The sequence below is a fragment of the Brassica napus genome, chromosome C2 (assembly GCF_020379485.1).
Source record: "Brassica napus cultivar Da-Ae chromosome C2, Da-Ae, whole genome shotgun sequence".
NCBI classification, from domain to species: Eukaryota; Viridiplantae; Streptophyta; class Magnoliopsida; order Brassicales; family Brassicaceae; genus Brassica; species Brassica napus.
The window spans coordinates 19,840,115-19,852,793 of NC_063445.1; the positions used below are offsets into that span (position 1 = coordinate 19,840,115).

General features: G+C 37.3%; 1 pseudogene; it reads left to right on the forward strand.

Annotated features, from left to right (window-relative positions):
* Window positions 1–8,780: 8,780 nt before the first annotated feature.
* On the forward strand, window positions 8,781–10,731 carry LOC106454302 (annotated as a pseudogene).
* Window positions 10,732–12,679: the final 1,948 nt, after the last annotated feature.

Consider the following 12,679-nt stretch of genomic DNA (forward strand, 5'->3'; position numbering starts at 1 on the left):
ATGATATTAGAAAAACCAAAATTTATTTAAATGATGACAATATACGTTTATAGATGTCGGAAATATTTCAAAATATAATTTATCAAATATTGCATTAAATGAAATCAGATATGGAAGATCTTAATTAATTCATAGCTGAATGAGATATTTGTCTTCTTTAAATCTTACCTTCTTTTTAACACTAAAAGATACTTGTATTAAACAACCAACATTACACATGGAGGAATACATCATCGGATAAACCAAAGCCGGACTAAATCCAGAATTTACGCCGGCAGAACAACAAGTTCTCCGGAACCAAAGCCCAAACAGGGGAAGCATATTAACACCAACTTGAACTACAAACATGATGATAATGAAGGTGAAACCAAAAATAAGATTAAGAGCCAGCAACATAGGCGAAGAGTAAGAAATGCTTCTAAGTAACATAACGCAAATACTCCAAGCGGTTCTTTGAAGAAGAGACGACAAACCAGGCACCTCCCATAGTGAATAAGCGCATGCAAATAGAAACTGAGAACCTAAGCTTCAAGACCGGAGAACCAGAACGCTTCGTTCTATACCGTTCAAACCGGATACAGCGCAGTCGAGACTACAACGAGAACACGACTAGGAAACGCCAATAGAGAAGCAGTGAAGGATGAGGACTCGATCATACCTCTGGAGTGAAGACAGGGAGCGAAACCGCAACACTTTCACCAAAGTCAGACTTGATAAACAAGCCAGAGCTAGGATCGAGACGAAGAGAAGCCAAAGACACCAACAGTAGAGATAAAGCGCATGCAACTTAGAAAACACATCATCAAGCCGTTGATCTTGCGAATCCGGGGCTCCAATCTGGAAACAAGCTAAATCTAAACAGATCTGAAGCTTTAGCTTAACACCTCCAAAATCAAACATGCAAGCAAACCGAAGGAACATCACATAGAAAATAAAGACTAAACCCGACTCCAGCCCTGTGGAAGCGGCCGGAGTCGGCCAGAGTCGGTGAGCGACGAAGAACAGATGAAAAAGTTTTTTTTAGATAAAAGATGGAGAGTCTAGAGAGAGAACTAAAAAAAAGTTCTTTAAATCTTACCTTATTAAAGCTATATTTAAAGGTATATAGTTGGTAATATTATATGTTACGTAAAATTGTATAAGATATAGCTTTTAAAAAGTATTCTACCTAGGATCAAATTGGGTCCATATTTTGTGCTTCTGTTTTAATAGTATTGATACATTTTTAATCCAACTAAAATTTTATTATTCTCGTTATAACCTTAATTCGTTACACTATTAGTTTAATGTAAAACAACTTCTAACTCAAAATTAAACAAAATTAAAAATAATAAAATTTATATGAAAATCTATTTATGACTTGTTATTTTTTAGTTTTAATCATATCTCAACAAATAGTGAACAAAAAAAATCATATCTCATAAAAAAAAACTAACAAAAATAAAAAATGAATTTCAAAAGACTTTTTATTTTCTGGTTATCAAACTCAGAAAAATTAATAGCAAAAAGCCGTTTTAAAAGTTAATACGTAATCAAAATACCTTTTAAAAATCAGTCAGGAAATAAAGAATTGATAGTCAAAAGAATGTAATTGTACAAATGAAGGTTATTTCGAACTCTTAACTATCCCTAAACTCTCTGAAAGCAGAAAGACCTGAAGACACTCAGATCCATTTGATGGTAAGTGGTAAATATCGTAGCAAGTAGGTCTGGGATTGATCGGATATCCAGAGTATTTTAGAATATCTGAATTTGGATTCGGATCTCTCGGATCCGTAAAATTGTTATTCGGATCCGGATTTAGCCCTCTCGATATCTGGAATTAGGATATCCAGACTAAAATATGAATATTCGCAGATATCCGAATCCATTTTTAAAAAAAATTAAAATAAAAATTAAAAACTAACTAATTAACTATTTATCTAGTCTATTTAAAATTATGTTTTTTAGAAAAAAATAAAAGATCATTGAAAGTTAATAAAATCAAAATTTTAGTTATTTTATATAAAATTATATATAATATACATATATAAATATAAGTATATTTAAATATTTTAAAAATATGTAATGAGCCCGGATCTAGATCCGGATAACCCGATATGTATTCGGATTGGCCGAATCCGTAAAATTACTATCAGGATCTGGTCTCCAGATATCCATTTTTTTCGGAACTGTTAGCGGACAACAGATATCATATATTAAGTCCTAGACCTAGCAAGTAGAATAGAATTGGAAGATTATATTTGTCATGTTCTTGAATATTACAAACGAACAAGGGAATTTTTCTTTAATAGAACAAATTTGTTGAAACAACAGAATTCGAGTGATAACCAATATTATTAAAACAGAATCATCTTTAATATGTGTCTCTATAGAACTCGAATATAGAACTTAAAGATTCAAATAAGAATTGCTCTCTTATTATAACCTGTGAAACTCTCTCAAAACACAAGCTCTCAAATCTCTAATCCTCTATATGATATCACAACTCAATATCTACTTATATATAGATTATATTTTCCTAATCCTAATAGATAAACATATCTTTAGATAACTCCTAAACTTATTATGTTTCCTATTTCCAAGGCTCGGTAGGATCAGGTCTCCTTACTTCTATCTCAAGCTTCTTTATCTTTCAAGCTTATTCCAACAATCTCTCCCTTAAGCTTGAACTCCACACTGCTCAAATCTTGGACTCCAATGAGATCTCTCATCTCTTTAAACTTAATCCTTCCCAAAGCTTTGGTCAAGATATCCGCTTTCTGTTGGCTTCCAGGAACGTGCTCAACTTCTATCACTCCATTCTCAACACACTCTCTAATAAAATGGTATCTAGAGTGTATGTGTTTACTCCTTCCGTGAAACACAGGGTTTCGTGTGAGCGCAATGGCTGACTGATTGTCAATCCTTATAGTAACCCTTTCACTCGCAGATCCGTTGATTTCTTCAAGCAACTCGCTGAGCCATATTGCTTGTCGTGCTGCCTCTGTTCCAGCCATGAACTCCGCCTCGCAGGAAGATAAGGCCACAGTCTCTTGCTTCTGTGAACACCAAGTGATTGGACTCTCTCCAAGGTAAAAGATGTGACCGGTTGTGCTTCTTCCATCGTCAGGATCCGTATTGTGACTGCTGTCACTATATCCTATGAGTCTTGAGGGAGTTGATGTTGAATGCTTGAACGTTAAGCCACATGCTGTCGTTCCCTTCAGATACCGTAAGCATTGCTTCATGGCTATGCCATGAGATTCCTTTGGATCTTGCATGTACCTACTCAGCACTCCGACACAATAAGACAGGTCCGGACGTGTATGGAGCAGGTAGCGAAGACAACCAACATTGCGCCTGTAAGTTGTTGCATCAATGGATTTTTCTTCTTCAGACTTTGATAGTTTGAGTCCGGATTCCATGGGTGTTTGCACCATGTTGCAATCTTTCATTCCAGCTTCCTCCAATATCTTTAACGCGTAGTTTCTTTGGCTCAGGGTGATCATACCTTGGCTTTGAGTAACTTCGATTCCGAGATAATACGTTAGCTTTCCCAAGTCGCTCATATCAAACTTCGTGGCCATCTCTTTCTTGAATGCATTAATAACCTCCACATTTGTTCCTGTGATGAACAAATCATCTACATAGACAGCAACAACTAGTAGATCATCATGTACCTTCTTTCGATAGACAGAGGGTTCTTTTGAACATTTGAAAAACCTTAGCTCCTTTAGTATTGAGTTAAGTTTATTGTTCCACGCTCTTGGTGCTTGACGTAATCCATATAATGCCTTGTTGAGTCGATAAACTTTGCTTTCGGAGCCCTTTATCTCAAACCCTTCAGGTTGATAAACAAACACGGTTTCTTTCAACTCTCCATGCAAGAAGGCTGTCTTGACGTCAAGATGATGTATCTCCCATTTATTAGCTGCTGCGAGACTCATTAACAAACGAATGGTTTCGATCCTAGCCACTGGCGCGAAGACCTCGTCGAAATCAACTCCCTGTACTTGTACGTATCCCTTTGCGACAAGGCGGGCTTTGTATTTGTTGATGCTCCCGTCTGAGTTCTTCTTTAGTTTGAATACCCATTTCAATCCTATAGCTTTTGCTCCTACAGGTAGATCCACGAGCACCCATGTTCCATTCTTCTCAATAGAACCTATCTCGTCACAGCACGCGTCTGTCCACTCCTTTGTCTCTCTTGCTTCTGCATAGTTTCGCGGCTCATTATCCAGACACATAAGTAGGTATTCACCCTCTTCCTCAGCAAGAAGTACATAGTCATCTAGATATTGTGGTTTACTAGTATGTCTCGTTGAACGCCTTAACAGAACCTCTGTTTCGTCTTCTTCTTCTTCGTGATGAGACTCTATGGCTATTACATTCGGCGTGTTTTCTTCATTGGATGCTACACTGACCTCTCTCGTCTCTTTTTGTGTTGATTCTTCACTTTCTTCTTGATCCTTTTGAATACCGTGGTTTCCAAACTCTCCAAATATGATTTTGAAGCTTCCATTCTCGCTCTGTTCTGAGTTGTTTTGACGCCAGTTCCATCCTTTTGCTTCGTCGAAGATGACGTCTCTGCTTACAACAACTCGTTGCATCTGGGGATCATACATTCTATATGCTTTGGAGCCGGGTTCTGTGCCTAGATGAACAAGCATGCGTGATCTGTCCTCAAGTTTCTGTAAGTGTGGCTTGACAGACTTTGCATATCCAATACATCCAAAGGTTTTGAGATGATTTATGTTCGGCTTCTTTCCACGATAAGCTTCATACGGAGTCTTGTCTTTTAGCACTCGAGTAGCGACGCGATTGAGAAGGTAAGTGCTGTGTCTTATAGCCTCACCCCACATGTAGTTAGGAACTTGCATATGCTTAAGAATGCTTCGCGTCATTTCCATCAAGGTTCTGTTTCGTCTCTCGACGACTCCATTCTGCTGCGGTGTATATGGAGATGTAAAGTGCCGTTTGGTTCCCATCTTCTCACAGTATTCATTAAACTCATTTGAAACAAACTCTCCACCCCTATCTGTTCTAAACGTTCTTATCTTGTTTCCTGCGTCTTGTTCCACCATTGTTTTAAACCGTTTAAACTTCTCGAATGCATCGCTTTTCTCTTTAAGAAGAATACTCCACATATACCTTGTATGATCATCTATAAGCACAAATATGTATCTATTTCCTCCAATGGTGCTTGGTGATATAGGCCCACACAGATCACCATGGATGAGTTCGAGCGCTGTATCAGCTCGGTAAGCAGTTGATTGCGGGAATTTCTGACGTGTTTGCTTGCCGAGTAAGCAAGAACCACACACCCTCTTCTCGAAACACATGTGTGGGATTCCTATTACAAGCTCTCTCTGAACCATTGACTGAATCGTTTCGAAGTTAACATGTCCTAACCGTGCGTGCCAGCGATTTGATGTGTCTGTTGTTGTAGATAGCAAGCACATGTTATCTTTTATCCCCATACGAACCTTGTAAAGACGATTCTTAGACCTTTCGGCTTTGACAAGCAACTTTCCTTCATGATCATGCATAGTCAAGCACTCCCCTTTTAGCCTTATGTCACAGCCAGATTCTGTCGCTTGTCCGAGACTGATTATATTACTCTTCAGATCGGGTATGTAGTAGACATCACGCATCATTCTTGTCTCTCCGTTTCGATCGATGAACTCAATGCTCCCTTTTCCTTTGATGTCTATTCGAGAGTCATCTCCAAACTTGACGTTTCCTGTGATGGTCTCATTGATCCTCTTGAAGTATCGACGATCTCCGGTCATGTGGTTGCTAGCCCCATTATCAAGATACCACATATTATCTTCTCTATTGGACTCATACTTGCTTGGCATGACTTTTCCTTCATTGAGGTATACTACCTCATGCATCATAAGTTCGTCTGCATCTTGTGTATCATCCTTTTCTTGCTCATGTGTTTCTTGCAGTTTAAGGAGACGATCGGGACAGGTAGAGGCATAATGACCCGTTTTGTCACACCGATAACACATCACTCTTGATGTATCTCTGCCTCGACCACGACCTCTTCCACGATAAGACCGTCCTCCTCTTCCACGATATCCTCCTCGGTAATCATCTTGTGTGTTTTGATGTTCCGTATTAGAGTACAGAAGCTTGCTTTGATCTTCATGGCTTTCTTCTGAAACACGTATACGTTCCTCATAAGTTTTCAAACGTCCCACAATGTCTTCAAACTTCGTGTTCTTTAAATCAAGAACTTGTTCAAGAGACGCCACGATGTGTATGTACTTCCTGTGAGGAAGACACTTGAGAAACTTCTTGACCAACTTAGATTCCTCAATCTCTTCTCCTAGGGCAGCGCATGTAGATGAGATTTCTGATAGCTTGCCGACGAAGTCATCAATCTTCTCAGTGTCTTTCATTGTTAATCGGTCAAAATCTTCCATTAGAGTTTGCAACCTTGCTTCTCTAACTCTCTCTGCACCGACATACCGAGCTTTGATAGCCTCCCAAACCTTTTGTGCTGTATCCAGCTCTCCAACTTGTAGTACGAGGGCCTCAGGGATTGCTTGGAACAACAAACCAATCGCTATATCATTCTTCTCATCGTCTTCTGTTGCATCTTCAACAACAAGACTCCATACTTTATGAACCCTGAGAATGTTCTTCATTCGAATGGCCCACACCGTGTAATTTGTGGAAGTGAGCATCGAGAGTTTTATGGATGATCGCTCCCCTTCCTTTAACTTTGCCGGAGTTGCCGTAATAAGATCTCCCATTCTCGATTCTCTTTGTTTGATCTCCTAATGCTCTGATACCAAATATAGAACTCGAATATAGAACTTAAAGATTCAAATAAGAATTGCTCTCTTATTATAACCTGTGAAACTCTCTCAAAACACAAACTCCTAAACTTATTATGTTTCCTATTTCCAAGGCTCGGTAGGATTAGGTCTCCTTACTTCTCTCTCAAGCTTCTTTATCTTTCAAGCTTATTCCAACAGTCTCTACTCCTATCTGGAATATTACTTTCTATGCTACTGGCCCTACCTTTAAAAAAAAACAACTTTTACATAATTCTATAAGCCATAGATCATCATCTATCAATGAAGCAGTTATGGTGAACTCCATTTAAAAAAAAAACAATTACGGTGAGCTCCATTTAAAAAAAATTAGTTTTATGTAATTTTCTTTTTCACAATCTATCTATCCTCTATATACTAAATTACAAGTCAGTCAATCAATCAGATTTTGCCACATAATTAAAAAATAAAACTAATTTAAATTAAGGAAAACAGATAAAATGACGTCAATTAGTTACTAGACAAAATCAAAAAAGAAAAAAATCACTCCACTTTGCCATCGGTTATTCTTTCTACAAATCCACGATCACCGCTACTAACTACCTATAGTTTACTATTTATTATATATTTGTACGATGTAATTCTATGACTGCATATTTCAAAAGTTCTTCTTCTTTTTTTTTGTAACTGAAGATCTCTCTTTTCTTCTTCGGTCCTTTTTTTTTTTATGCTTGACATTCAAACTTATGACTTGCGTTTATTCATGCAGTATTTATTTTTTTCCTCCTCAATTTTAAGCTCTTTAATTATTTTTACATGATTCAGGGTTAAGGTTGAAGATGGGTCTTAAGTATACTCCTATTTCAAAACTCAATTCTTCAAAAGAAAAAGATCAGTGAGTATTTCGTAATCTATTATATACAAATTTATTCGACTGTTTTACAAATCTGTTTATGAGTATTATATACAAAGTGACAATTTTATGCATGTTTTCTTTTTTATCTTTGAAGTTCCAAGTTGTGTTGACGACAATAGAGGAAGAGGAAAGCGAAAAGAATCCTAAAATGTAAGTTCAAACAAAATATCCTAAATGCATATTCTTTTAAAAAATTAGTTTGCCATTTATCTTTCTACTGCATTGATATACTAATTTTTTCAATAAAATTTTAATGGTTTTCATAATTTATTGTTGGTTCACTGTTTATTATATCTAAAATAATTAGATTGATATTTAAAAGAAGACTTATATATAAAAAATAGAAATAAAATTGAATGAATGAAATGTCAAATTTTTTAAAACTATATTTAAATGCTTTATAAAAATTATTATCTCTATTCGAAAAAATTACAATAAGTGTTTTAATCCTTATAAGTTCTAACTGTTGTTTGGATGCAACACTTCTAATTATAGGTGTCTATTTTATCCAGCTCTAGAATGTGACCAGAATAATGTTTCTTTGATCAAATAAAATGTTAGAATTTAAATGCAAGCAAAAACTGACCCGTGCTTAGCACGAGGTGATAATACTAGTCTATCTATTATATAATACTACCTCCGTTCCCGAAAGTAAGATGTTTTAGATTTTTTTCTTGTTCCATAAAGATAGATTTTCTATATTGTTAAGGTATTTTTTTATACTTTTGAGAAACATTAATTGAGAATATTTGAATTGATTAAATTTCATTGGTGGAAAGTTATTGGAAAGTGTATAATAAAGTAAAAAATAAATTAAATTATAAATATTTATTAAATTCTTAATAAGCTGCATACTCTAAAAGGAACAGAGGGAGTAGAAGAGTTTCTCTCCTCCCTGAAGCGACACGTTGACAGGTACGTGAGAGCCATTTTAAAATCTATTATATAATAGGAGAGTGTCTCTCCTCCCTGAAGCTGACACGTTGACAGGTATGTGGGAGCCACTTTTAAAAAAAAATTTCAATCGCACGGGCTTTGCGTGGGTTTCGAAATATATTGTTTTGTGTTGGGCTTATTGGAGGGTTTAATGGTTTTCTTTCTTCGTCACTTCCTCTTCGACGACTCAGCTGATCTTTCAGTCCAGAGACAATGAACTCTTCTCTCACCTCTTTGGCTCCCTTTCACCGGATATTCGCGGCGGCGACGGTTCCGATTACGCGACGCTCGAGACGGCGGAGAAGATAATACTCCGGTGGGATTCAACAACCTCCGAGGAAGCGAAAGAGAATCTCATCTTCCAAAGCGATCGCGAGGAAGTGGATCGGTACTTGCAAGCAGTCGACGAAGTCCAGCGCCTCGTCTCCTCCGTCTCCATCTCCGATAGCCGCCACGAAGAATAGAAGACGAGCTTAGAAACATCCTCCTCTCGCAAACCTCCACTTTCGAACCCGACTCTCTCCTCCTCGATTCGTCAGCGTCCTCTTTCGCCACCCGCGCCGATCTCGAAGACACCGAAACGGCTCCTGATGACGGTGAGGGCGAGGAGCAGGAGGAAATGAATCTGGTTCTTCTACGGGACGGTTCAGACGCTGGTTCAAGCCGGTTATCGAGCCGAAGAAGCAGTTGCAAATCAACAAGCGAGATCGATCTCGTCTCCCCGGAAGCCGTTTCCGATCTGAGATCAATCGTTCAGCGCATGATACTCCCGCGAGTGCCTCCAAGTATACGGGAACGTACGCAAATCCGCCATGGAAACGATCTTCAAGCAGCGAGGGATCGTGAAGCTAGGGATCGGAGACGTTCAACGCCTTGATTAGGACGTTAAGCTTGCGTTAGGGTTGTGTTCGCAAGCGAGAAGCGTCTCTGCGAGCAGATATTCGACGGCGGAGAGGTGGAGGAGACTTGCTTCATGGAGATAGTGAAATCCTCCGCTTTGCAGCTATTCACTTTCCCTGAAGCTATCAGCATTAGCAGAAGATCGCCTGAGAAGCTTTTCAAGATTCTTGATTTACACGATGCGTTGGCTGATTTGTTGCCGGATATGGAAGAGATCTTTAACTCGGAATCGTCTGAGTCGATTCTTGTTCAGGCAACTGAGATTCAATCGCGGGAGCCTTCTGTTGTTCCCGTCCCTGGGGGAACTATACATCCGTTGACGAGGTATGTGATGAACTATCTGAACTTGATTGCAGACTATAAGCAGACTCTGGTTGAAGCCCTGCGCGGGGTTGAAGTGTACTAATGATCCGGTAAAGCCGGATATGGATCTAAGTGAGCTTCAAGGAAGAACACCGTTAGCTTTGCATTGTATATGGACTATGGTGATGTTACAATTCAATCTAGAAGGGAACTCTTTGCACTACAAAGACGCATATCTTTCTCATGAACAATGTGCATTACATAGTTCAGAAGGTTAAAAGCTCGCCGGAGTTGAGAGAGATTATAGGAGACCTTTATTTGAGAAGGCTTACGGGGATATTCAGACACGCAGCGACTAAGTATCAGAGAGCCACGTGGGTCAGAGTGTTGAACAGCTTGAGAGACGAAGGGTTGCATGTGAGCGGAAGCTTCTCGTCCGGTGTGTCAAAAAGTGCTTTGAGAGAGAGGTTTAAAGCTTTTAATACAATGTTTGAAGAGGTTCATAGGGTTCAGTCGACGTGGTCTGTTCCAGATGCTCAGCTTAGAGAAGAACTAAGGATATCTTTGTCGGAGCATTTAATTCCGGCTTATAGATCGTTTCTTGGGAGATTCAGGGGACATATAGAGAGTGGGAGACATCCAGAGAACTACTTGAAGTACTCTGTGGAGAATCTTGAAACCGCAGTGTTGGATTTCTTCGAAGGATATACCACGGCTCCACATTTGAGACGGTCTCAGTGAAGTGAAGACGGTATCACATTCTTTCCACTTTCATGTAACGTTGTTCAGACAAATCTCTTGTACTTTGTAATCATATTTGTTGAGTGTGTTGTTTGTTTGTTACCAAAATTTCAATACTCCATTTGTTGATAAATGTTTGCTTTTTGTTGCATCTTTTTGACATTGGTGTGCTTACAGTTCTTCAGAAACACATCTAAATGCATTTTTTTATTATAGCCAAATCAACTATAGCTTAAGCCTTACTGAGGCAATCTCCAGAGTCTGGCAACAATTAATTGGCGGCTTGGTCAGCCTGAACATATGCTGAGCTGGAATATTAAGGAACAAATCCAGTGTTATTTCTTACTTTTGATCGTTTAAAACGTTAAGATATGTTTAGCTATCTTTTTTAAGATCACAAGAAACTTAATAATTACGAAACTGTTTTTATCTTTTATCTGCTGATTGCCGTTCGCATTTACCTCTTTGACTAAAAATAATGAAGGCTGAGAGTCATGATTCATCTTCCGTTACTAAATTGTAAAGAGCTTATAAATATTGATTCATCAATGTCTTACATGCCTTATAAATATCGGTTCATCAATGTCTTACACTGGCATGCTATATGCAGACAGTTACGAGTTAAGTTAATTAACATGCAAGAGATTGTTTACCAAAAATAAAAAAAGGGAAGAGGGAACTGTATTAAATGCATTTTGATAATTAGATTGCATATTAGGTTGATAATTAGATTGCATATTAGGTGTATATATTGCATTAGAGTGTTCATTTGTATGTCCTAGGGTTTGTTTAGGAAATAGGAAAGTACTATTATATTATAGATTTCACCGGTTATTAATTTTTGAAAAACAGTTTATTTGAATTCTATTTTTTTGTTAAAATTAAAATTGTACTATAAACATTATTTTTTGTTACCACCTTTTAAAGCATACAATAACAAACGATCACCTCATTTGAGAGAAAAGAACATATACATACGAAGATCTCATTAACCACAAACTACAAATAATAGATCCACAGCGAAACTAAAAATAATTAGGATAGTCTTCGTAAAAAGTAGCAATTCAACAGAACCAAAAACAGAAAATTAATAACAAACCATTAGAGACTACAATCAAAACATCACAAACCTAGAAGAAATTAATAGGCCTCCAACTACAAAAGAAGAAAACAATATATGCACTATCTGCTCCAAGAATTGCGACTATGTAAGCAATATTTGCTCTCTCACATGCGGCCATAATTTCTCTTTTCTTTAGAATGATCAATGGCTTCATACAAAAATAAATTGCCCATTGTGTAGGAGAAATAAATTATGAGTCCATCTTACTATTAATAAGGAAGGTTATTCTGTTTTAACCTCTGATATCATTTCAGTACTATTTTCAACTTCAATTATAATTAACAGACAAAATAAAAACATATATTTCCTCACTAATGAATATTTACCCCTAACCATTTCGTTCGATCCTAAATCTCATAAACATTACAATTGAAACAACATATATACAACATAATTTTACAATGCAATGCAAATTACACTAATAAACACATATTCTTTTTTTTTTGGGCTTGACTCCATTCAATTACTTTTTTGTATAATTTGTAAAATTCTTAAAACCAGTTGTTATTTCACTTCCCTTACACTATTTAAGAATAATGTACTAACAACTAATTCATTAGACATTAACCAACCGCATAAACCTTAGCTTTAGAACATGAATGCGCTAAAAATGGTAATGGTCTCAGGTAAATTCCGTACACAAAACTACACAGCGCATGAACAATGTATCCGGCGCGGGGGCTATGTCCCTAGTTATAAAAAAGTGCGGCTGAGGGCATTTCCATCCCCACTCCATTTTTTCCTCTTAAATGGAGTAAAAGTGAATATGGAGTAAGAAATGTTCTAACCCAACTCCATATCTCACTTCATAATGAAATTTACTCCATAAATGGAGTAATCTATTTTTTGTTTGTTCATCACTCCATTATGGAGTGGAAAATGAAATAGGGTTAGAGCAATTTTACTCCATTTTCAATTTTACTCCATTTTGGAGGAAAAAATAGAATTTTACATTGGAGATGCTCTGATGTATCCTCGATTAAATTT